General features: G+C 50.5%; 1 pseudogene; it reads left to right on the top strand.

Moving 5' to 3' along the window:
• Positions 1-1585: 1585 nt before the first annotated feature.
• LOC137153365 (zinc finger protein 585A-like) overlaps positions 1586-26549 on the top strand; it is a 57320-nt pseudogene continuing 32356 nt past the window's right edge.

Raw genomic sequence — 26549 nt, forward strand, 5'->3', positions numbered from 1 at the left:
CTGAATGAAATAAAAACGTGTACTTGTTAACATGGATGCATTACAAAAGTTACATTAAGAAAGAATTAGCAGGCTGCCAAGAAAACATCAAAAGCAATAATAAAGTTAAGTGCGTAACACAAACCCTGAAGGGTGCAAAACTGTGAAACCAGTGCAAACAATTTAAAAAAAATTAAATCCCCTAGTTCTTTGTGGACCCTGGCCCCCCCCATTCTCCTTTCCCTTTCTACCATATTTTGCACACGGTGCTGCTGCGCAGGGATGGAGGACGGCTTGTGGGTGGAGGCCTGTGCTGGGTACATGTGCCCTGTCCAACTAGCATTCAGAGCTGGTTGCATGGGCCACCCAATGATCGTATTGTCCAATCCATTCCTGGCTTGCAGGACATGGTACCAGGGAGACTCAGGATGCTGTGAGCGAGAGCAGAGCCTGCAGTCTCGTGGCTGTTCACACAAGCAGCTTTTCAAAGAGATTTTTGTGCTGTTATCTACCTTCCTGGAGTAATGTTCCCGCTCCTGAAACTGTGCTGCAAGTCAGTCCTCATGCTCTGTGTCTCTCCACGTGCTATGAATGCTTATCCCTTTGGTATTGGAGTTGCTGATTGGCTCTGTTCATGATGTCCACCATCAGGATGTCATGGACGTGCTTCCTCTTTCACTGCACTGTGACATTGGGAAACCCCAGGCTACTGCTGTGGGAGGCAAGGGAGAGGGGGTGAGGGAAATCACGTTACTGGTGGTCTAAAATACTGCTGAATGTTGCAGGAATATAAGCCCATTTTGGGGATATGGATTCTTTGAGAGAGGTAACAGCAGAAGTAGGCATATGAAGCTAGTGCACCCTAGATTCTCAGAAGCAAAAAGGCAAATAAAAAGAACCCTGGCTGTGTGGGCTTTTTTAATTTAGTGCTACGGTAGACACAGATGTGCTTGCTGAAGATATGAGCAACTATTAATATTTTCAATAATTTGTTATTAAAATGTAAGTTAAATAGCACAATGATATCCATCTGCACAATATTATCAAAGGTAAATGTTGGAGCTAAGTAATAAAAATAAATTTTAAGACGTAAATAGTTTAATGCAATGAAACTATATAACAGACAACAAGAAAGTGAGGCCAATTCAGGGAATCAGAAGAATAGATAACACAAATTTGTAAACTGTTGTGGCTTTATCTGGACATATGGCTGATGAAGGATTCTTTTAAATACTAAAATATGTATGACAATTATTTTTCTGAGTGGGGCATATATAAAATATTTCACTGAATCCACACTCCTTTGGTCTCTGAGACCATCATTTCAGAGAGGGAAAAGCAGCCATTGGGATGCCCTGTGCCTTTAACAACTCAGCCGGGGAAAGCGGGTGCTGAGATGTACCACCCAGGGAGAGCAGAGGGGAAAATGTCAATCTACCTCCCACCAATCCTATTTTTGTCAGCCACTGCAGATGATTCACCCCATTTGGCTCTACCTCTCCCTACCCCCTCTCCTACTGTCTGGTGGGGCCTCTGCCTCATTCTTAAACTCTTACACCCTTCCCCTGCCCCCTTCTTCCCCAATCCCTCCCTTCCTCCAGCTGCTTCCGCCTCCGCCTCCCCGTGCTGCCGGCAGGGCCCGGCTCGGGACAGGGGCTGAGCGGGTAGAGCCCGGCTGCCCGCGCCCAGTCTGGGCGGAGCAGGCGGGTAGCGCGGGGAGAACAAAGCGGGGCCGGGACCGCCCCCAGTGTGAGCTGGGCCGAGCCAAGGAGCTGCTGCTCCCCGCGGCTCTGGGCCCTGAGCCGGGCGGGGACCTTCGGCAAAGCGCCTCCGGGCCCGGCTCCAGGGGCGTCTCTGCGACTGGGACCAACCAGCCGGGGCCTGCCCGGCCCCGCCGACACCAGCTGCGGCCGGAGAGACCTAGGTACCGGGGGCCGCCCGCGGGGAAGGGTCGGGCCGGGAGGGTGAGAAAGCCGGGGTCGAAGGGAGGGCGGAGCCCCTGTGCCGTGGGGAGATTGGCCCGGCTCGGGGCAGCCGGGCGGGGAGAAAGGGGGAAATGGCCCCGCTGAGCTGCCCCTTCCCTCTGAGCTGGATCAAATCCGCTCCGGCTCGAGTCTGCCCCTTCCCCAGAGTGACCCGGAGGTGGGACCCAGGGCGCTTTGTCCGGCTTCTCTCCCCCCTGCCCGAGTGTCTCTGGTCTCTGCCCAGCTTCGCCCCTTCTCTCTGCACGGAGAATTTACAATCCCCTCGGCTCCGGAGGTTCCCGCCCCTTTATCGGCAGCGATTCGTCCTTGTTTAGGTGGGAAATTGTGGCCCCGAGTCATTCGCCAAATAGGAGGGGTTGGGGTGCAGTGTGGGGAGCCCTGAGGCACAGCTGCCTCTGGGGTGGGAGCCAGCGACATGGCGCGGAAGGGGCACAGGAGGGGAAAGGAGGCTGCCCGACCCAGCTGCTCCCCCCTCCCCCCCCAGTCTCCCAACCCAGCTGCTCCCCCTCAGCCACTAGCTGCCAGTCCCATTCCCAGTCCCCAGCCCTCTGGCCCATCCACCCCCTCCCCCCGCTCCTGTTAGAGCAGCATTGCCCAGGGCTCCCTGCTGCCCCTGTGAATGGCAGGCCAGGGGGAACCATCCCTGTCATCGTTTGCTGTTCGTTGCTGTATCATCCCATGATGGGGCACTCGGCTCCGGAGCATTTCAGGGCAGCAGGGGGCAGGATCCCCGACCTTTTCTCCCTGCATCCCTTGCAGGCTGCCGGCCAGTTCAGTGGTGTTATATTGAATCCTTTTAATTACTTGTATTCAGAGAGAGAAACCAACAGAGAGAGAGAGAGAGAGAAAACACAGGCAGCATCTTTATTGAACTAACTCTAAAGCCAGCCAGGACTGGCTGAACTATCCCCTAATAGTCTAACTGTATTGCTATGGCAACAAGCTAAGCTCTGTGGCCATGGCAAAATACACAACAGAATACTCCCTTCATAATGAAAACGCCCATGTGACCTGTCCGTGCCTTGGGTAGCCACCTGATAATGCCAAGGTCAGGGCAGGCTGCAAAAGGAGAGCAGATTCTCCCAACACTGGTGGGTGACACTGAAGTCAGACTTCCCAACCAGCCACAAACTGTGCTTCTGATTTCCCACATTGGTTATCAAGAAGCCAGTATACAAACACACACAGCCCCCTTTACTGCATTCCAGTCTCTGGCTCCCAATCAGCCACTAGGTCCAGTAAAGAGACCAGTTATTTAAACTCTATGCTCTTTACTAAAAAGTTTCCCTCTGACCCCAAAGGGACAGCCACAGTACCAGATCAATATGAGTTTGGATCTTACCCAAAATACCATGCTGCCAGCCAATCCTTTAGTAACTAAAACTAAAGGTTTATTATAAAAGAAAGGAACAAACAATAAGAGAAATGTTAAAAGGTTAGAGCAATCAAATACATACAAATGATTTGAAAGTCCATATACATCAGGTTTCTAGAAGAATTGTGGAGTTTGCAGGCTTGTATAATCCCTCTGGTATACATCTGGTACCTGGATGGGTCTCAGTCCTTTGTTTCACAGCTTCAGTTGTAGATGACTTGATCCAGAGGTAGGTAGGTGGCTGAAGCTGAACAGGATTGTAGACTGGTGACTGAAGACAAAATGGATTCCCCAGGCCTCTGCCTTATATACCTTCTGGTCCTGACCATGCTGTTTGTGGAATTTTACAAGAACTAAAATGGAGTCCAGAGTCACATGGGCAAGTCCTGGTGACTCATCAGGTGTATCTCTGGCTTCTCCACCTGGGCCCCTTGCACCTGGGAATGTCTTAATGGGCCATTAAGCAGGCTATTGTTCTGCAGCCATCCAGTCTGGGGTGTGTCCCAGGCAGCACAATTTGAAATACAGATACCTCAAACATATCCATAACTTCCATTGTACATATAACACATGAACATAAACCTTATCATCTTACTTAGCACATTATAGCCTTTCTAACAGTACCTGACATGGCATATCTCACATGAATTACTATGATTTTGACATACTGATGTCAAACAATATATTAAATGCCACCCCCTGCCCCCCAATCCAGCCAGCGTGATGGCCCATTTAACAGAAAAATCACTAAAGTAGGGAATGACTGCCTCATTTCCCGGCTAAACCCCGAGGATTATTCTACCCCGTAACATGGGTTTGCCCTAGCTAAAGATCCAGCTGTTGAGGAGGCCTTCTCTCTCTAGGTGGATTATGGCGGATTTCTGGTGTTCTTGCACTGGGAGGTGTTATTGGTGCGGGTCTAACTATGGCCTTAGGACTCATAGCTCGAACAGGTGAGGATATTGTATGTGCTCGAACAGGGGAGGGGGCTGTATCTGCTGCAGAGGTGGATGGAGAAGGGGAGTCAGGAAAGTGTGACTTGTGACTTGATGATAGCTCACCTGTAATGGTGAAGTCAGACAGTTGAACTGGAGAGGTGTCCTTGGGACATGTATGACCTGGCAACAACTGATCTACATACCGCTAGGTGAGATCATCTGCAGTCTGGAAAGCATAGGAAACAGGTTCTGTTCTATCTTCGAGTGATTGCTCATATCCATTCCAATGCATGCCCACAGTGCACGGTTCCTGGAATTTTTTTCCCCTTAGTTAGCGCCATAGGGCTGGCTCTGGTGCCCCCTGGAGTGCAGCGCCCATGCCGCAGCACATGAGGCACTGCCGGCCCTACGCCCCCTGAGTCTCTTCTTTCTGCCCATGACGGTCAGATGGAACTAGCACTTGCTCTCTGCAAGTGCCATTCCCCTTCTTTGATCTCTTTGTTAATCAAAGTACCTAGTTAATTTAAGTAGTTGTTAAGTGTTGTAGCTTAGGAAGAAGTCCCTGACGGACTTAAGGTGGCCGGACTATCCCGACCGCCTGGGTTTAACACCCCCCCCCCCCCGTTCTCCCCCCCACTCGGTACCTTAAGTGCCTGGGGGGACAGCAAACAAGAGTAAGATATGCAAGGCTTTTAAACAGTGAGCAGAGCAGAGAGATCAGGATTAAAGCCTTGCTCCTATTGCAGCACTCCACTCTGTGTCTGGGTTGTCCTGATCCCCCTCGGTGCGGAGCATGCCATCGGCACCGGATTCCACACGGAGCAGCATCCCCGGTACCGACGAGGAGAGCGCGTGGAGCGCGGACACTCCCCTGAACCATGGGTAGGAGAGCAGAGATGCACCAGCCACGACCCGTCGAGTCCCCTCCGGGTCTGCATCTCAGTGCAGGGGTCCACCCCCGACTCTTCGGAGTGGGAGAGTGCCCCTGCCAACGCGGAGGCTGGTGGCATGAGCCTTGTTGGCCGGCCTATGCCACCTCTCCCCCACCCCCCCCGCCGAGGGAGAAGGGGCTGGGGTCCTGGGGCAAGCCCGTGTGGGTCCCCCCGAAGGGCGGTGGAGATCCCCGGTACGGGGAGGAAGATCTCCTGCCAGGTGGCCACCAGGGATAGAGTGAGGACGCTCCCCCAGCAGATCGGCACCGGAGCTCCCGGAGGCAGTGGGGCTCCCCCAGCACCGGACCCCCAGTGGTGGCAGCGGGGCTCCCCCGGCACCGGAGCCCCAGGTGGCAGCTGGACTCCCGCCGGCTCCACAGCAAAACAAAACAAAACAAAAAAAGGTGGCAGCGGGGCTCTTGCCAGTTCCACTGCCCCAAGCGGGGCCGGAGCCCCCAGCGGCAGTTGGGCTTCTGCCAGCTCAGCCCCCCCGCCGGCTCCACAGCTTTAAGCGGGGCCGGAGCTCCCGGCAGCAGCTGGGCTCTCGCCGGCTCTGATGCCCCAGGCGAGGCTGGAGCCCCCAGTGGCAGTGGGACTCCAGCCGGCTCCGCACCCCCAAGCGGGGCCGGAGCTCCCGGCGGCAGCAGGGCTCTCGCCGGCTCCGCACTCCCCGCCGGCTCTGCACACCCAAGCGGGGCCGGAGCTCCCAGCGGCAGCAAGGCTCCCGCAGGCAGTGGGGCTCTACCAGCACTGCAGCCCCAAGAGGGGCCGGAGCTTGCAATGGCGACGCAGTTCCCTGCGGCACCAGGGTCCACACGGCACCAAGACTCCATGACGTGCTGCAGCTCTCCACAAGGCTGAGGGGCTCTTTGGAGCTCCCCTCAGCGGTAGGCAGCGGAAGCACAGTCCCCAGCTTGGGCAGGGCACCCAGGACCTTGGACAACCGCCTGTGTGGTGGCTCGGGTCCCACAGGGAGGGTAGTTGTCAGAACAGCCGACGCCCGCTCAAGGTGTCCAAGCAGGCGACAAAAGTGCTAGTAGGGGTACAGTCTGTGCCTTGGCACAGTCTGAGTCCCATGAACACCACTCCTCGATTGAGGAGTCGGACCCCGTGGAGACACCCTCCTACGGGGGCACCCCTTCAGCAAGGGGAGCACCCGCAAGACTTGCCTCAGTAGTCCTATTACTCCCTCCTGGATGAGGCAGGCTCCAGGGGCCACATGGCGCCACTGAAAGATTTCGGGGCGCACCAGGAGTTGCCCAAAAGCGGGGCCCCACCTTGAGGTTGGCTTCTGCCATCCAGCATGGAGGAATCACGCTGGCTAAGGCAGCGCTCCAAACATCAAACGACGCTGCTGCCGCAGTGGGTAGGGCCATAGCCCCTGCAAGTTCCAAGAGGAAGTGCTCATGGCTGCAACCATCAGGCCCGTCCAGGAGGTGCAGCAATCTATCCAGAATGCCTGGATCCAGGAGTCTAGTATGCCGCCCTTGCCCTACAAGGGCGCATGCTTTCATGGGTCCATCCTCCAGAGCCACCAGGGGCTGGCTCCTACTACCAATTTACAGCCTGCCCCTTGGCCTATCTTCGGCTCCAAGGGTGTTCACAACTTGCGTGGCGGTAATAGCGGCCCACCTCAGGCGAAAGGGTGTGCAAATCTTTCCCTTCCTGGTCGATTGGTTGATGGGGGTAGGTCCAGGTTCCCAGTGCAGGTCAGCGCGACTTACATTGCTCCACGTGCAGCAGGCTGGGTCTGCTCATGAACAAACAGATGTCCACTGACCCCAGTGAAATGCATAGTGTTCCTGGGGCCACCCTGGACGCTCCCCAGTCCATAACATTCCTGCGTCAGCCATGTTTTTAGGTGCTGGTCTCTATCATCTCCCAGCTGCACCGATACTCCATGACAACAGCCAGGCACTGCCGACTGCTGTTAGGCCACATGCCAGCCTGCACATACATAGTGAGGCTAGCCCGCCTGAGACACAGGCCGCTTCAGGCATGGTTGGCCTCGGTATATGTGCCGAGCAAACACCCACTGAACTGGGTGGTCCAGTTCCCACCTGCCCTAGCCTCCCTGGACTGGTGGAGATTCCCCAGGGCAGTAGGGAAGGGCGTTCCCTTCACGGAACTGATCCCATCGGTCACCTTAAGTTCCGGCAACTCGTATGTGGGATGGGAACCATATGGGTGCCAACCTGAGCACTCGGGGGATCTGGTCGGTGGAGGAAAAGTGCTTGCAGGTCACCGTGGGGGAGCTGAGAGTCATTCGCCTAGCATGCAGGCTGTTCCTCCAATCCCTGACAGGCAGAATGGTGCAGGTGCTGCTGGACAGCACTGCAGCCATTTCACATGAAGAGGCAGGGAGGGGCACCCTCCCGGCCTCTCTGCGAGGAAACTACCCGTCCGTGGGGCTTTGCCATGAGGCACGACTCTGCTGGAGTGCATCTCACCTCATGGGGGTGAAGAGTGATGAGGCGGATCACCTCAACAGGTCGTTTCTACCCAACCACTACTGGTCACTGCACTCAGGGATAGTGACTGCGATCCTCCAGAAGTGAGGTGTCCCCCAACCGGATCTGTTCATGTCTGTTGGGAATGCACAGTGCCAAGGCTCGGCTTGCGCCGGGGTCTTGAGACTGGGTTGCTTTCAGATACATTCCTCAGTAATGGGACGGGGACCCTCAGGTATGCGTTCCCGCCCACTCCACTCCTGCCAAAGGTCTTACTGAACATAAACAGGGGCAGGGCGGATGTCATATTCACTGCTCAGGCCTGACTGAGCCAGTGCTGGCTCAGCATACTGCTGGACCTTTCGTTTGCCCCGCCCATGGGGCTCCCGAGGCGGCATGACCATCTCTCCCAGGACCACAGTGGCCTGTTGCACCCGGTCCTAGATTCCCGGCAGCTCACGGCCTGGAGGCTCTGTGGCTGACAGAGGTAGGGTGGCCTGCTCGGTGCAGGTCCCACAACTCCTGCTGGGCAGCAGGGACCCTTTCTACACAGGTCGTGTATCAAGCTAAGTGGTCATGGTTTACCTCTTGGGTGGAGTCTGGAGTATTCTGGGGTCTGGTGCTGGCCTCGTTCACGGTCCACTTGGCAGCTATTTTGGCCTTCCATTACCCGCTAGCGGGGAGATCCCCGTTCTCCCATCCCACGTTGGTCAGGGTGCTCAAGGGGGTGGAGAGGCGGTATCCCCAGGCCTGCAACCCGGTGCCTCCCGGGGATATCAGCCTGGTCCTCTCGAGACTCATAGGGGCCTCCCCTTTGGACATGGCTTCACACCCTCTGCCGCGCTTCGTGGACGGTAGCCTTCCGGGCAGCCATTACCTCAGCTTGGGGAGTCTCCAAACTTAAGGCCTTGACCTCGGAGCCCCCTTATACACTATTCTATACGGATAAACTAAAGTGGAGGCCATGCCCAGCCTCCTACCCTGGGTTGGTTTCCGAACCTCGTTGTAACTACGATTGATCTCTCCCTGTGTTTCCCAAACCGCGTGGTCTGGGTTTGGAGATGGCATTCGCTAGACGCGAGACGAGCCCTGGCCTGTCACATCGAAGACACGGCTGTTCCAGAAATTGGCGCAGCTCCTCGCCGCGGGCGGGGGACTGGATGAAAGGATCACCAGTCTCCACCCAGCACATCTCCGAGTGGATCACATCCTGCATCAAGTGCTGCTAGGAGCAGGCGAATATGCCGCTGCCGGGTGTCATCACGGCGCATTCACCCAGAGCTAAAGCCTCATCTGCGGCTTTTCTGGAGAGAGTGCCCCTGCAAGACATCTGCAAAGCAGCCGCCTGGTTGTCGGTCCACACCTTCACATCCCACTATGCCAGCGTTCAGCAGGCGAGAGAGGACGTAGGATTCGGCAGAGCCATGCTGAGGGCAGCTCACCGGTAACTCCTACCCACCTCCGAGGTATGGGTATTTAATCACCTATATTGGAATGGATATGAGCAATCACTCGAAGATAGAAAACAGGGTTACTTACCAGTAACTGCTGATCTTCAAGATGTGTTGCTCATATCCATTTCACACCCACCCCCCGTTTCCACTGTCGGAGTTGGCAGAAAGAAGGGACTGAGGGGGCGTAGGGCCGGCAGTGCCTCATGTGCTACGGCATGGGCGCAGCACTCCAGGGGGCACCAGAGCCGGCCCTACGGAGCTAGCTAAGGGGAAAAAAGTTCCGGGAACCGTGCACTGTGGGCGTGCACACACCTATATTGGAATGGATATGAGCAACACATCTCGAAGAACAACAGTTACTGGTAAGTAACCCTGTTTTTGGGTGATGACTGTAGCAGGTACCCATTTAGCTCCAGAAGCATAGGTTTGAACTAGGACAGGCTGTCCAGGACTAAAGGTTTGGTCTTTTGCTTTGTGTGCATGTCTGATGACGTGGTTTTGATGTTGACGTTGCACAACTTGTCATGCTTTGGTGGGTTTCAGCAGATCAAAGCAAGTGCGCAGCTGTCGTCCCATCATTAGAAAGGCTGAGGCGGCTTTGGTCGTAGCATGAGGCGTGTTTCTGTAGGATAGTAAGAAGGTGTCCAGATGCTTTTGAATGGACGAATGTCCCCTTGCAGATCTTAAAGCTTGTTTCATGCTCTGCACAAACCTTTCAGCTAATATGTTGGTTGATGGATAATATGGTGCTGAAGTGATGTGATGTATCCCATTTGCTTCCATAAAATGTTCAAACTCCTAGGAGACGAACTGCAGTCCGTTGTCACTCACAAGTTGTTCTGGCAGACCAAAACGAGTAAAGATTTCATGCAGTTTTTGGATAGTACTTTCTGTAATGCCATCCACTATTGCTGAGACTTCTGGCCATTTAGAGTTGGTGTCTACAACAACCCGGAACATGCTTCCTTCAGATGGGTCAGCAAAATCAACGTGAATACACTGCCACAGCTTTTCAGGCCAGTCCCATGGGTGTAGGGGAGCCAACTGAGGTGTATTCTTCACACTGTCACATGAAGTACAAGCTCTTGTCTTCTCTTCAATGGCACTGTCCAGGCCAGGCCACCAAAAGTAGCTTCATGCAATTTCTTTCATGCACACTATTCCACGGTGATCTGAACGTAGCTGTTCTAACATCTGTGATCTCAGTAGTGGTGGAATAATGATGCGCATCCCCCACAACAAGTAACCAGAATGGATTGATAACTCCCTCCTCCTGGACATGTAAGGAAGAAGGTCGGGTGAAACCTGAGAGTCCCATAGAGATGTTCCATGCATCACTGAGTCCATGACTTGGCACAGTACTGGGTCAACACGAGTTGCCTTCTTCACTTGAGTAGCAGTGATAGGTATGTTCTCTACATGTTCCAAGTAGATTTCTTTCTGGCCTTAATGTTTAACTGGTAAAACAGACTGGGTCTGTGAATGCTGCGAGTGCCCAGTAGGGCAGGGCTGGATGCTCCAGGGAGATGCTCGGAGGCCTGAGGGATGTATGCCCCCGTCAGTCCTGTCCCTGAGGAACTGGTGCCCCCTCTGGCAGCATTGCCTTTGAGCATGGCCTGGTTTTTGCTGTCCCTTTCCCCACAGCCCGTGTCTGCTGTCTTCCCTCTGTCATTTCACCCTTTATCCGAGGATGAAGGGGGCCATGGGGTACAGATGGTGACCTGGCATCAATCCATCATCGCTGAAGAGGTGACAGCCCTGACCTTCCCCGAAGGCCATGGTGGTGCTGATGGGGACTGGAGGAAACCTGGTGCTTGGTTAAGTGAGTTCAGCTACCTCTGAGCCCTCACTATGCCACTGGAAAAGCTGCCCTTCACTGCTGCACATTACTGCTGGTTGCGTTGCTCCCATAAGGGGAAAGTCAGTAACAGGAGCCCAAAAGAGTTTGGACTCGCCCGGAAGCGACACAGAGAAACAGGTTATGCTGAGGCTAGAAGGCCCTGTCTCAGAAGCAGAGTTCTTCTCTAGTGTTTGGTTCACAGATTCTATTACTGGGGCGGCTAATCCTAGTGGAAGAGGCTGGGTCTGTGTTGTAATAAAGTCACAAAGGGCATGTACACTGCAATAAAACACGCTCCGCAGGCCGGGGTTAGCTGTTTGGGATTCGCGTCGCTCGGATTGAGGGGCTGGATATCTACACTGCAATTTTATAGTTCTGTAGCCAGAGCCTTGTGTGCCCGGGTGAGCTGACTCGGATGTTTTATGACAGTGTAGATGTACCCTAAGTGATTCTCAGTGCAGCAAAAACTTGAATGTCTGTTTGCAGGAGAGCCTGGGATGAATGGAGGTGTGAGATCGACAAAACCTCTTCTGAAATTGCTCCAGTTGCCCTCCTTGCCCTGACAGACTGCAGAATAACATTCACATTTTGCTCCAGATTGTCCCATCCTCCCAGGGGAAAGGAAATGGTGTCAGTGGAGCCGGTGCAGGTAAGGGATTGTTAGGGAGCTGGTGGTAGGTTCTGGTGGGAGGGAGAGGGGCAGGAAATTCACTGAGGATGGAAGCTGCTGGAGGTGGGAGGAGGGGGGCAGGAAATACAGAGCGGAAAAGGGGAGGGGATAAGGTGTGACCACCCTGCCGGCACTAGTTGAATCTGGGGCTTGCTTTTCAGGACCAGACTCTTGGGGGTTGGGAGTGGAACTTCCCCAGTTTGTGGAACAGGAAATAACCCCTTGGCCAGAGCTAGGAAAATGTCCCAGACTCCCAGTGCTGGAGCTGGAACCTACTGATACACGTCGTTATTTGCCACTCCCCCAGTCTGCGTGTCACCTGCAAACTTTATCAATGATGATTTTATGTTCTCTGCCTGGTCATTGATAAAAGTGATAAATAGCCCAGGGCCAAGAACCGATCCCTGTGAGACCGCACTAGAAACACACCTACTCAACCGTGGTTCCCCACTTACAATTAGCCACTTTTAAATTTATTTAAAGTGTGCTACGTTACTTTTGTGTTGTTCTGTTTGTTTAATCCAAAATTTGTTCTGTACTAATTCAAAAGACTTACAGAAGTCTAAATATATTATATCAACATTATTACCTTTATCAACCAAACTTCTAATCTCATTAAAAATACGCAGTTAGTTTGATAGGATCTAAACCTATGTTGACTGGTATTAATTGTATTACCCTCCTTTAATTCTTTATTAGTACAATTACCAGGTGCTGCATTAGTTTGTCTGGTATCAATGTCCAACTGACAGTCATATAATTTTGCCTGGGCCATCCCTTCTACACATTTTAAATATTGGCACAAGACTATCTTACTTCCATTCTTCTGGAGTTTTCCCAGTGTTCCAAGACCCATTGAAAATCAGCAGCAGTGGTCCAGCCAGCCCCCCAGCCAGTTATTTTAAAACTCCTGAGTGCAAGTTGTCTGGAGCTGTTGATTTTAAAAATGTCTGACTTTAGTAGCTGCTGTTTAACATCCTCAGGAGTTAATATTGGAATGGAAAGAGTGTCAGTATCATCACATGATATGACTGTATCATCTCTTTGTTTTTCCCCCAGATACATATCAGACATACTCATTGAACACTTTTGATTTTTTTATCATAGTAAAGAACCAATACCATTTTTAGGATTCTTCATGTTCTTACTATATTTAAGGACAGTGTGAAGGATTTTTTTTTAACTTTCCAGGCCATACAGTTTCCCTTCTGATTCTTTGCTTCACTTATTAATTTTCTGCTATTCAAAGGCTCTAACTTCTGTTCTTCCCTGTCGATTTCCCTTTGCCTCTATTTGTTATCTAGTATGTGTTTATGGGGAGGGTTTGGGATTCCTCCCCGGAGCTGTCCCTGGACCCTGCTGGGTTCCATCTCCTGTATCAGCCTCTGGCTAGTAGGTGTGTGGTACATGTGAAGACCCTTGCTCCCTGTGTCTGCAGGCAGGGATAGGGGTCTCTCTTTCTCCCCTTACAGTGATGCCTCCTGGCTGCTCTGGGCGGGGTGGCGATGGGACTCTGCTACCGTGTCCCTCCCAGAGTCTTCATTTTACTGGCCCTGCTCTCCTGTGAATGATGGTTTTGTCAGCGGGCAGCAGGTAGTGAGTGGGAGCCTCTTGTTCTTTCAGGGGCTGGTGACCTTCGAGGAGCTGGCTGTGTACTTCACGGAGGGGGAATGGGCTCTGCTCGCCCCTGGTCAGAGAGCACTCTACAGGGAGGTCATGCAGGAGAACTATGATGCTGTGGCCTCACTGGGTAAGGAGTCCTGTGCCCTGGTTAGTAGAAGCTGGGGGGGTCTCTGCAGAACCTGAGTGATGATTACTCTAGATCTTGACTCAGCCCGTCATTTCTGACAGCTTTCCATGTCCTGCTTTTTGTCTCACATCCTTCCCCGGTATCATTTCTGGACCTGTGTGTATTTGATGTTGTCGGCCATTTTGACTTTACTTTTTTTTCCAAATATTAAACTCTGATCCTCCACTCACAGCGCTCCACACAAACCCTCCCCCCATATCTACCCACTGTGACCATTCCTGACTCCTTGCTGCATTCCTCCCTCCCATAGGGCGACCGCTGCCCTGGCACAAATATACACTTTGTCAATTATTTGCCTTTGCCTGAGGAATTAGTCTCTTGCTCCTGAATTATAGCATCTAATTTCCCAACCTTCTCACACATGGGGGGATTTTAATACTCCCTCGTACGGCACCTGACTGACTAGATTCCCTAATTCCCCCGAACCCGCTTGTCTCATGTTACAGGTGTGGGGGAGCTACACCTCTGTCCCCCTTCGAGGTCTGCTCAAGGAATGCTCTCTCAGGTACCTGGCCTCTAGCTGTTCCCTACCTGTGGGCTGAGACATATGTGGCTCTGCACCTTGACCAGGGTTTGAGACTCGCATTCCCCTTGCACTTTATTGTGTTCTCTGGACTAAAATCCAGCTCCTGTGCTTTGCTTTCTCTCCAAGGGCTCTGGCCAGGGTATGTGTGGCAGATGTGGGAATTTTGGCAATATTTTTATTATTCCAATGCACACCTCAGCTTCCCTCTGCATTTGGTATTGCTCTGCTCGGAGTGTGAAGAGCTGTAACAGGGTGATATGAATGTCTCATTAAGGGACTGACTGGGACTAACCCATATCAATGGAAGACCCTACAGAGTCCACAGAAACCCCCAGGTCTGAACATTTGACACTGATCAATGGGCTTCTTGTGTTTGTGATCAGTGGTTTCAGTTTGGCTGACAAGACCATTGAAAAGCGGCTGTCAGTCTAGCAGGATGCCCATTGAATGATGGGAATCAGAGACCTTCATCATGCGACGCTGTGCCTGACCCACGAGGCGTTGCAAACCCTTCCGACAGCACCCTGATGCATGCTGTTGCACAGTGGGCTAGCTACCCACAGTGCACTGCTCTCTTTGTCGATGCAAGAGCTGGTAGTGTGGATGCACTCCACTGACACAAGGAGCATAGTGAGGACATGCAACAGCAATTTAATTAGAGTGGTGGATGTATGCTGGCATAACTTGAGTCGACAAAACTCTGTAGGGTGGACAAGGCCTAAGACAAAGGTCCAGACACAGGAAAAGAACACCAAGGTGGTTCCTACAGCAGCATAGCTTGAGGGTATTGGCCAGTGTGGATTATGTCTTAAGACAGGTGGGGTTTTGAGAGCATCCCAGGGCCACAGAGGCATGTGCTGCAGCAGCAGGTGGGCATCCTGATGTCGAGGAGAAATCAAGCAGATTCTCTTTTGGGTCAAATCGAGCTGAGCTTTATTTTGACAGACATACATAGACTCGTGGCCACGGGAAGGCCGCGGACAGCACAGGGTTACTGTGCTGCTAACAGGAGCCCCCCTTACCGGGCGAATGCCTATGGCTTATATAGAATAGCTCTTTACATCAGATCGCATAGTGAAATTTCCCTTACAAGGCAAGTCTGACAGTTACTTCCTTATCTATGACCTAAATCTAACAATTACCTCTTATCAGTTACAAGAATAACTATGAGCGAGTATAAGAACAGACCGGTGCGAGAAAAACAGATTACTTAAGCAGATAGTGGCAAAAACAGCTTACAAAGCAATTAGCGTCTTCACTATATTTTTTTCTTATCCATAGTTATGCTAACTTACATTTCTATCAGTTATTTCAGAGCAAGGCCTACCAAGCCTTGCTTTTGTGCTTCCACACTGATGGTCTGGTTCCCCCTTTGCTACAGTTGAAGCAGTGAGAGTTGGAACTGAAAGCAAAGGTGCTTCGGATGGAGGAACAGAGACTAGCAGACCATGAATGGGAGCGAGCTGATTGAGAGAAAAAGGGAAACATGAGGAGCAGAGGAAGAACCAGGAAGAGTAGTGACAGCATGAAGTGGGTATGGAGAAGCAGAGAAGCAAGAAGTTCTACAGCAGGGAAAGTGGGGAGAGACCATGGCAAGCCAGTTCCCTAGGAGTCTAGATACTGAATGGTTGGACCAGTTTACGGAGAGGGGAATATCGATGCCTACCTCACTGCCTTTGAGAAGGCTTGTGATGGGAACCAGGTTGATTCTTTGTACCACCTCTGCTGTCTTGCCTCTGACTCGCTCCCAAAGTGAGGGAGATATGTAGCCAGGTGGATGGAGTTGATACAGGGCACTATGAACAGTTCAAAAGGGCTCTACTGCTTAAGCTTGAATTGACATCTGTGGCTTATAGGGAAAGGTTTTGGGATTTGCAGAAGACCCAGGGTGTGATGAGCATGGAAACTACTTCCCTGGTGGTAAAATATCTCGCAAAGGTGCAGGTGCTGCTACACTGGAAAGTTTATATGACCTGGTGAGGTTAGAGCAATTCAATGAGACACGTCTCCACAAGCTTAGAATGGGGTTAGTGGATAAGAAGCTGAGGGATCTGTGTAGCACATTCCAGTTAGCAGATGAGTTTGGGGACAGGTAGATCCCTTTGTGTTGGAGTCAGAACATTTTCCCACATTGCACCATAGCCCTACAGTTAAAGCAGCCACATTTTTTGAGGGGGGCACCCTAGGGACTGTGGGATGTGGTTACTTTGACTTAGGTCTGCATACTGCTGTGTGGGCACCAGAGCTCCAGGTTCCAGCACAGGTTAGAAAAGCCTTAACATAGGTTTAAAATACAGTGTAGACACTCAAGCCCAGGGTTTATTAACACAGGTCACTAACTTGTCACAAGGTGACTGAGGTACCAGCTGGAGAAAATGGGTTTCTCTGGGACTGGGGACTCACCCATCCTATGTCCAGCCAGAAAAGCTGCCTGTAGCTCAACCTCATCTTGTAAACAATGCGATTGAACTTTCAAAGGAAAGCAGTCACCCGGCCATCTCCTCGGGGGCAAAGGGTGTGCTGGGAGATGTGCTCCTGCCCAGGCCCTGTGCACATGTCCTGGCGTACTCAGACGCCTCTGCTCCCCAGCAGGAGTGGGATGGTGGTGGTTAATGGGGGGGACATTGCTTGGGTGAAGAGATACTAGGAATGAGAGAACCCTTCTCAAGCCCTGTGTGGTAAAACCCCACTGAATGCTGTAAGGACGGACAGCCAGGAGTCTACATGTTAAGCCATTTGCCCTACCTGTGTCTCAGATCCCTGTGCAGACACAGGAAGGAGCTGGGTGCTTGCTCATAAGGGGTTCTCCCTGATCTCACTGTGACCCTGGTGGGTTACCCAAGGTGTCTGGGGTGAATCACTACCAGCTGCTTGCAGTGTGAGAGCCTTGTCTGTGCCCAGTACGGGAAATTCTCCCAAACCTGCCAGCTGCTGACAGCACAATCACACTGCTCTGTGCTCCGCGAGCCCCATGTTTTCCCTCCACGTGCAATAGGCACGCCCCATCTGGTTACACTCAAGTGCTCAGTCCCTTCCAGACACCCACTATGTACACCGATCTGCTGCCTCAGTGGGAAGCAGTGCACCCAGGGTCACCGGCCTCCCCTCAACTCCGCACACTCTGTAGTGCCAGGCACTTGGTCATGCCTATAATAAAACCAACTAGAAGTTTATTTAACTTGGCTTAAAGTAAAAATCCAAAATAAATGCAAGGAAGAGAATTAGAAGCACAAGGTTGCAGATAAAAGAAAAATATAAAGTCAGTCTGGAGCGTACACTTATTACAGTTCCGTTCCAGTCTAATAATCTATTCCTCACCCTATGGTCAGACCTGACAGCGCTTGTCCAGTCCAGAGAGCTGGGATCCACTTTTCATGAGATTCACACTGGCAGTGTCACCTCTGTAATGGATAACCCCTTGTGCTCTTTCTTCTCTGACAGAGTCTCACCTTTAGTCTCTTTTCATAATCAGGGTGTTTCATTGATTTCAGCTCAGCCCTCAGGGTCCCCTCTTTGTGCAGAGTGCTGGGAAGCATTAGGCCCTGGGGAAGGCCTGGGGAAGAGAGAAGCTTCTGGTTACCAGATCAGATTGGGGCAGGAACGCTAAGAAGCTAATTATCCGAATAACAAGGAGACTGGAGAAAAGAGCTTAGGAAGGAAGTGCAAGGGGGGAGAAGCAGGAGAGAGAAAAAAAAGGCTAGTAGGGCCTGACAAAAGAGAGGTGTCTGGAAGGAGACACTTTTCCCCTCCCCTCTCCTTTGGGGAAGGTGTAGTAAAGCTGGATAACATTGTGACCATGTCTATACTATGAAGTTTTGCCAGTGCATGTTATGTTGGCATACAGCCACCGCTTTTAGTACATGAGTTGTGCGTGTGCACGCTTGGCTCCTTTTGTCCCCTCTGCATACATTCACCAGGAGTGCCTGTGTGGAAGCACAGTGCGATGTGCTATGGATAGGTCTCCCAGGGAACAATACACCTACCTTCAGCTCACTGTCTTTTGGGTAGTTTTGGAAATGCATGTTGGGGCAGAACAATTTGCATGGGTCTGCCTGAGATCAATGGGTCAACTTCCTGTAATGTGATGTTCTCCATCCCATATCATAATATCAAGTCTATCCCATAATTTTCGTGTCTGTTTTTAATTTCCCATGATCCTGAGCTGGACTTGTGATTGTCTGCCATCTCTCACAGAAGCATGAAGCCTGTAGAGCTCTGCACGATTGTCATGAGTCTGGCAAGTACTGGATGCATGATCCTCTGGTATTTCCAGAGCTGCAAAAAGGACTGCGGGGAACATAACGATTTCCTGGCCATCAGTTTGCTGAGGGACATAGTGCAAACTGATTCATATTTGTTGGTGGCATTTGTTGCCCGCACAAATTTAGAACCCTCTCCTCCGCCTCTGTGTGCAATGGCCCTCTATGCATTAACAGGACGTTTTCCCAGTGAAAGAGCCTTTACACAGTAACATCATAGAAGATTACTGTTGGAAGGTCATGGAAGATTACGGCTGGACCTCAGCAGGTCATCTAGACCAGCAGTTCTCAACCGGTGGTACGCGTACCACCGGTGGTACTTACGTGAAGGCTGGGTGGTACGCGAGCCGTACCGCGCCGCTGAAAGTGCCCTCCCACCCGCCCTTGCGAAACTTGGCCACCGAAAATGGGCAAATGGCGGAAGGGTTTCGGCGGCGGGTATTGTTTCCCCCATGTAAGCCGCCGCAAGTCTCTCCCTGCTGCCGCGAAACCCCGCCACAAATCCCTCCCGCTGCCGCCGCGAAACCCCGCTGCAGGTCCCTTCCTTTTTTTTTTCCCCGAGTGGTACTCGGGTCGGGTACAGTCACGTCGAGTGGTACTTGACCTGACTGTACCTGGCCCGAGTGGTACTCGGGGGAAAAAAAGGTTGAGAACCGCTGATCTAGACCAACCTCCTGCTGAAAGCAGGACCAACCCCAACTAAACTATTCCAGCCAGGGCTTTGTCAAGCTGTATCTTAAAAACCTCTACAGATGGAGATTCCATCCTCTTCCTAAGTAATCCATTCCAATGCTTCACCACCCTCCTAGTGAAAAACGTTTTTCCTAATATCCAGCCTAGACCTCCCCCACTGCAATTTGAGACCATTGCTCCTTATTCTGTCATCTGCCACCACTGAGAACAGCCTAGCTCCATCCTCCCTGGAACCCCCCTTCGGGTAGTTGAAGGCTGCTATCAAAACTCCCCTCACTCTTCTCTTCTGCAGACTAAACAAGCTTAGTTCCCTCAGCCTCTCCTCATAAGTCATGTACTCCAACTCTGATAATTTTCGTTGCCCTCTGCTGGACTCCCTCCAATTTGTCCATATCCTTTCTATAGTGGGGGGCCCAAAACTGGACACAGTACTCTAAATGAGGCTTCACCAGTGCTGAATAGAGGGAAATAATCACTTCCCTCGATCTGCTGGCAATGCTTCTACTAATGCAGCTGAATATGCCGTTAGCCTTCTTGGCAACAAGGGCACACTGCTGACTCATATCTAGCTTCTTGTCCACTGTAACCCCCAGATCCTTTTCTGCCGTACAGCTGCCTAGCCAGTCGATCACCACTCTGTAGCAGTGCATGGGATTTTTCTATCCTACGTGCTGGACTCTGCATCAATGTGTGTTTATTAGCGATTAATCAGCAGAATACACATGCCACGCATCCAATGCTCACCATTCCCAATAAAGCAGATGGACATCTCCCGTTGGCACTCGGGATTGGATATCGCTTGGGTTTCCGGCTGCTGAACGTTAGGGTCATGCAGGGTATTAGAGTTCTGGCAGCTTTGGTCTTGAGCTGTGTCCTGGAGCTAGGTTCCAACAGACTTCTCTTCTGATCCTCATTATATAGTTAAAATCAGAGTCCTTATCTATACCTTAACCAATTATTTTACTTAAAGCTTGACTGTGTATAAATGTAACCAATCAGAGCCCCTAATGGGCAAAAACCATTTCTCTAGCAACAGCTAAACATCAAATTCTGCCTATCAGCAAAAGCAACTTTTAACAAAAAACTCACATAGGCACCCAGTAAGAAACTTCTGGTCCCAGGAAACTGTGATTTTACTGTATCTGTCCCAGTTAGAAGAATACCAGCTGCAGCATTACTATCTGGCAAGGCTGAATTTTCCTGACTCTGTAGTTTTTGTTTCCAATTTCTAGTGGCTGAGCATACAAGATGGCTGCAGATTATGTTAAGTGTGTACAGAAGATGACTGTGGGTCATGTCATGTCCAGGCCTCTCACAACACAGTCATGGAGCAGCTGCAGATGGTAGAGCACTGCTTCTGGGCCTGAGACATGAGTACTGACTGGTCCCTGGATTACTCTGTCGTGCAGGTTTGGGATGATGAGCAGTGGCTGCAGAACTTTCAGATGTGCAAAGCCACATTGCTGGATCTTTGTGCTGAGCTTGCCCCAGCAATCCAGTGCGGGGCTATTAATCGTGTCCTGTTATGCAGGACTGTGACTCTCAGCAATGTGCTGAGAGCATAGTGGATGGCTTTGCAGCTATGGGGTTCCCAAACTGCGATAGGGCATTAGGTGGCATGCACATTCCGATTTTGGCCCCAGAGCACCATGCCCCAGAGCACACCAACAGAAAGGGCTACTTTTCCATGGTTCTGCAAGTGCTGGTGGATCACTGGGGGTGCTTCACTGACATCAGTGTGGGCTGGCCAGGGAAGGTGCACGATGCGCGCACCTTTAAGAACACAGGACTCATCAGAAAGCTAAAAACAGGGACCTTCCTTCCTGACTGGGAGATTACCATGGGCAATGTTGAAATGCCAGTTGTGATCCTGGAGGTCCAGCCTTGGCCTTACTCCCCTGGCTCATGAAACCATATTCTGGCCACCTCAACAGCACCAAGGAGAGATTCATCTCCAGGGTCAGCAGGTACAGAATGGCAGCTGAACACGCTTTCTGTAGATGAAAGGGCGCTGGCGTTGTTTGCTCACGAGATTGGATTTCAGTGTGAAAAATATCCCAATGGTTATAGCTAGTCCTGAACAGATACAAAAATGTGGATCTGCATCTGTAAGAATTAATTTACATCCGACCTGCCATCCGCAGTCTATTTCTTCTATGGCATCCGCACCTGCATGGCACCTGCAGCTCTGGGCCCCCGAATCAACTGTTTGAAGGCCAGCCCCACTGCAGCTGCTGCCAATAGCTGTTTGGGGGCCAACCCCTCCAGGCAGCGGCCAAACAGCTGATGGTGGCCCACAGTGTGGGGGAAGAGGCCGAACAGCTGACGGGTAACCATACCAATCTCCGTATCTCAAAGGCAGGGAAGCAGCCTCAAAGGCTATGAACTGCAGACATCTACTTCCCCATCTTCGAGATCAGCCTCTGATCCATCAAAAAGTGGGCTGCGGATATCCACAGATATAAAGCAGGTATCTGCGGGTTTGCAGGACTCTGTTTATAGCTGCCTGTTGTGTCCTGCATAATATTTGTGAAGCAAAGGGGAGAACTTGCTGCAGAGATAGAGTTGAGATTGCCTGAACACTTCACTAAAAACATACTGGTTAAGATAAAATATTAAACAAGTTTATTAACTACAGAAAAATAGGTTTTAAGTGATTATAAGTTGCAAATGTAAGGAAACAAGAAGTAGTTACCAAAGAAATAAAAATAAGATTGCAGTCTAAATTCTAACAGGATTTGAATCGAGAAATGTCTCATCCTGAGAGATGGTACAAGCCGACTACAGCTCTTCAGTTAGTAGGTAGAGACTGCTTTCCCCACTTGGGATCCCCCTCTCTCAGTTGAAAGTTCTTTGTATGTCAGCCGTTTCTTCAGGTGTTGAGCTGTGTGGGAGTGAAGCCAAGTGATGTCACTCTCCTTCTTTATAGTCTTTTCCAGATTGCTGGAACTATCGGTGCTTGTGAGCTGGGGGGGGGGGGGGTCGTCCTCGTTGGTCGATCAGTCAGGTTTTCACGTGGCACTGCTGCTGGTCCCAGTCATAGCCCTTTTCCTGCATCCTTGAAGCTCACAGTGTGTATGAGAACTGATAGATTACAAGCTTTCAGTAGAGATGTCACCTGCTACCCTTTATGGGTAAATACCATGAAGGCAGTGTATTGGGTGTAGTGAGTTTGTCAGGTTTGAGACAGGAGTTACTTGTGAAGAACAAGGAAGACTTTGCTAGTTGGCAGCAGTGAACCTCTGTGTCACATACCCCAAATTCTCAAGGGGGCACTTCCTACTATCATCTAAGGATAGAGACTCTCCAGGCTGCAGCCAAGATAGTGGACACTTGGAGGAATGTAGATTTACTTCCCTCTTCACTCCCTGGAAATGGAATAGGAGGAGGTAGTAGCAGAACCTTGTCCTAGTTTTAAATCCAAAGGTTTTTGGGTGGCAAAAGTCACAGGAGTGAAATGCCTGCAAACTGCATGGAAACTTTTTAAAAACACAGTAAGAACGGCTCAAACAATATGTATAACCTGAATAAAAAAACAGCAAAGGATCAAAGAAATACCACCATGGCTTAACTGAATAAAAGAGGTGGTTAGAGACAAAAAGGCATCCTTTAAAAACTGGAAGTCAAATCCTGCTGATGAAAATAGAAAGGACCATAAAGTCTGGCAAGTCAAGTTTAAGAGTATAATTAGGCAGGCTAAAAAAGAATTTGAGAAGTAACTAGCAGAAGACACAAAAGCAAACAGTAGGTTTTTTTTCAAGTACATCAATTATTGAAGGGACATCAGAAGCAGGAAGCCTGCCAAACAATAAGTGGGGCCATTGAACAAATGAGCAGCGAAAGGAGCACTGAAGGAAGACAAAGCTATTGAAGAGAAGCTAAATGAATTCTTTGCATCTGTCTTCATTGCAGAAGATGGAAGGGAGATTCACACACCAGACGTATTATTTTTAGGTGACAAATCTGATGAACAGTCCCACATTGAGAGGTCAATAGAGGAGGTTTTGGAACAAATGGATACATTAAACAGTAATAAGTCCCCAGGACCAGATGGGATTCACCCAAGAGAACTCAAATGTGAAAGTGCAGAACTACTAAATGTGGTGTGTCACCTATCGCTGTCATGGGATCCGCTCGCTGCTTGTATTGGGGTGCTCGTCATGCCCAGTCCCTCATGCTACCCTTGTATCGGGCAACCGCCTGCCTGCATTTTCTACCAAATTGTCACGAAGTTCACTCACCCCTAGGGCACCTCCTCCTGGCTGCTCTGGGGATTAGCTCTTTCCAGAGCCAATGACTCCTTCTGCGGCTCGTTGTGCACCCTGCTGCCTCTCTCTCCCACTCTCTGTTACTCCGGGGGCTCTCTCTGTGCGTTGGCCCTCTAGCCAGGTCACTATGTGTTTTGCCCTCATGCCGTGTATCATAGTCTCTCCATGCACAATGCTCCAGCAGTCTTCCCATCCACTGCCTGGTCTGTGCCACTTCCCCAGTGACTGGTGGGGGAAAATGGGCCGGTCCTCTACTCCACCTTTCAGCTTGTGGAAGAAACGAGGCTTCACTCTGCATTTTTAGTTGAGGCTCATTAGACATCTGAGACTTTTTTATTATTATGAAGCACAAGCATACGCAAGGAGAGAGCCACTGACAGAGTTGCCTCTGGTCAGTAAAGGGTCTCCGCCCTCAGGCAGATTTTAACATATATTTATAACAGTGTTAGAATTACAGCATTCATTCTTCTTATCATTAGTCAAGGTTACAGACATAAGCAAACTGCAGTACAAGCATTTTTTCAGTTCAGACAGTTACATTTTTCAGTACATTCTCATTCTCTGTTTTACCCCCTCCTTTTACCCATAAGACATACTTTTCTTGACCAATGTTTAAGGCCTAAGCAGTTTTACTTCAACAAGCTCCAGGACCCTATAATCAGCAGCCAAGGTGTGCACCATCTTAAACATAGCTACCATTTCCCTGAGCCTTTCCTACACCATGCATTATTTTATAGACCTCTATCATATTGCTCCTTAGTTGTCTGTTGTCTAACCTGAACAGTCCCAGTCTTATGGAACCTGAACGGTCCCAGTCTTTTTAAGCTCTCCTCATATGGAAGCTTAAAAAACCCATAGAAGTCCCAGTCTTTTTTAAGCTCTCCTCATATGGAGAAAACTCATAAGACTGGGTTCCATACCATGTGTGGAAATGTTATTTACCTTGTCACATAACACAGAAACCTGCGGTCACACAATTAAATTAATGGGTAGCAGGTTTAAAACAAATATAAGGAGATACTTCTTCAGACAACACACAGTCAACCCATGGAACTTCTTGCCAGGGAATGTTATGAAGGCCAAAAGTATAATTGTGTTCATAAAAGAATTAGATAATTTGATGGAGGATATGGCCATCAATGGCTATTAGCCAAGATGGTCAGGGATGGAACTCCATCTCTGGGTGTCCCTAAAACCTCTGATTGTCAGAAGCTGTGATGAGATGACAGGAGATGAATCACTTGATAAACTGCCCTGTTCTGGTCACTCCCTCTGAAGCATCTGGCACTGACCACTGTGGGAAGACAGGATACTGGGCTAAATGAACCAGTGGTCTGACTCAGTATGGCCATTCCCATATTCTTATGAAAACTGAGCTGTAAGAATCATGGGCTCTTGGGGTCCCTTTTAACCCTGTGGTTCTCTGGTGGTATGAGTCAGTGATATGCCTGGTAGGACAGTTACCAAGGGGATAGGAAATTGGTTTTGGCATCCCTGGATAACAATTATGGGATTAAACTTCCCCAGGTCCCTGGTTAAAGCGACCCTGCTCAGTTCTGTCTCAGGGGGAAGTGAAGTGATGAAGTGAGAATTTTCGGTAATATTTGTAGAAATGATTTGCACGGCAGTGACTTACTAGACTAGGGGTTGCTAGCCAGGGGGCGCAAAAGGGTTAAAAATCTGTTTGTGCAGCAGAGCAGGAGACATGAGGTGTCTGGGTTGGTATGAATGGGCCATTAAAGGACTAGCTGAAACTAGCCTACATCAGTGGAGGATCCAGAATGACAACGGGTATGTCTATATTGCAAAAATATACCTGTGGCAGGAAGCTTGTGAGCTTGGATTTACGGACTCCAACTCACAGGGTTCACGCTACAGCACTAAAAATAGCCCTGGAGATGTTTCAGCTCAAGCTGAAGCTCAGGCTCTGAGCCCTACGCCCCTCCACAGCTTCAGATCCCATGCTGCAGCCTGAGCAGGAATGTCTGCATGGCCCCTTTTCTGAGCCCAGTTATCTGCTATCCAGGCTTGCCCATCGTTACAGTCCATGAATGGGCAGTCCCATCTGAAATGGCCTGGCTGCTCACGTGCAAAACAGCCACATGGGAGAAAGGGCTTTGGCCATTAATTTTCCTGAGTGGGTGGCCCCTTCAAATGAGTCTGCTCTGCGTGACCCACATGTCTCCTGGCCAGCTGAGGGTGGGCTTCCAGGCTCCTCTATCGGCCTTTGTATCCCCCTCTGCTAGGATTCAGGGTCCAAGTTCTCCTGGATACCCTCAGTGAAGTTTGGGCCCAGTGGTATTTGGGGCCTGAGCTTTTGGCATTTCAGCTCTTGGCCCAAGGGACACCAGGCAGTTCTCTACCCAGACAACCACCTCTGCCCAGGTCTCTGGTCAGTGTCTCATCACCCACTCAAGCTCCCTGATGGAGTTCAAAAGAGCAGAGCCCTATGGGTTCTCCTTGTCAGAAAATGGGGGCGGGGTTTGAAGAAGGCACGACTGTGGGCCTCACCAATGTTGTGTCCCTCTCAGGTTCCACCTTCCATGTAGCCTTTCAGCTTGTTCACTCTCCCTCATTTCCCTGGCCCAAGTGTCCTTTAACCCCGTCAGACTCACAGTGGGGTGTACACCCCATCACAGTTAAATACCATAGTATCAGGATAGGCCTGTGTTCATCATATCTGTCTCTCTGCCATTACACTGTTCACTCTGACCCCGTATTCTAACCCTTCCCCCACCCGGTGTCTGTCTTGTCTATTTATATGGTAGGTTCCTCAGAGCACGGACTGTTACTATTCTGTGATCATACAATGCCAAGAACAATGGGGGCCTATTTTTATTGGCCCTTAGCCACTATGGTAATGAACATGAACAAATATAATAACTGTGTTGCTGCTTGGTGCCAAGAAATCTGGCCTTGGCATACTTAAAAATCAGCTGAAGGTAAATAATGGAATTTTCTTTGTGACAAGCATCCTACAAATTCAACTGATCTCGCTTGTTTTTCTTCTCTTACGCAGGGTTTCCCGTTTCCAAGCCTGATGTGATCTCTCAGCTGGAACGAGGGGAAGAGCCATGGGTCCCAGATCTCCAGGGCTCTGAGGAAAGAAAGATCCAGAGAGGTGCCTGCACAGGTGAGGCATCAGTTAAACCAACTCAAAAACTGTCTGTGAATGAAGGAAATGTTTGGGATTCCCAGCCAAGGTCTTGTGAGCTCTCTGAATTCAGAATTGTTCCCAGCAGGTGTGACATCCTCATGGCACATGTCACTCATGGCTTCCCACCTCTTCTTAGTGACACCTGGCTGTAGCTCCCTCCCCAATCTTCCTTCCCTCTGAGTGGGATGTGGACCCAGAAATGACCTCCTCTCT

The sequence above is a fragment of the Emydura macquarii genome, unplaced genomic scaffold (genome assembly GCF_026122565.2).
Source record: "Emydura macquarii macquarii isolate MOO-44397 ecotype Brisbane River unplaced genomic scaffold, CSIRO-AGI_Emac_v2 contig_1253, whole genome shotgun sequence".
Lineage (NCBI taxonomy): Eukaryota > Metazoa > Chordata > Testudines > Chelidae > Emydura > Emydura macquarii.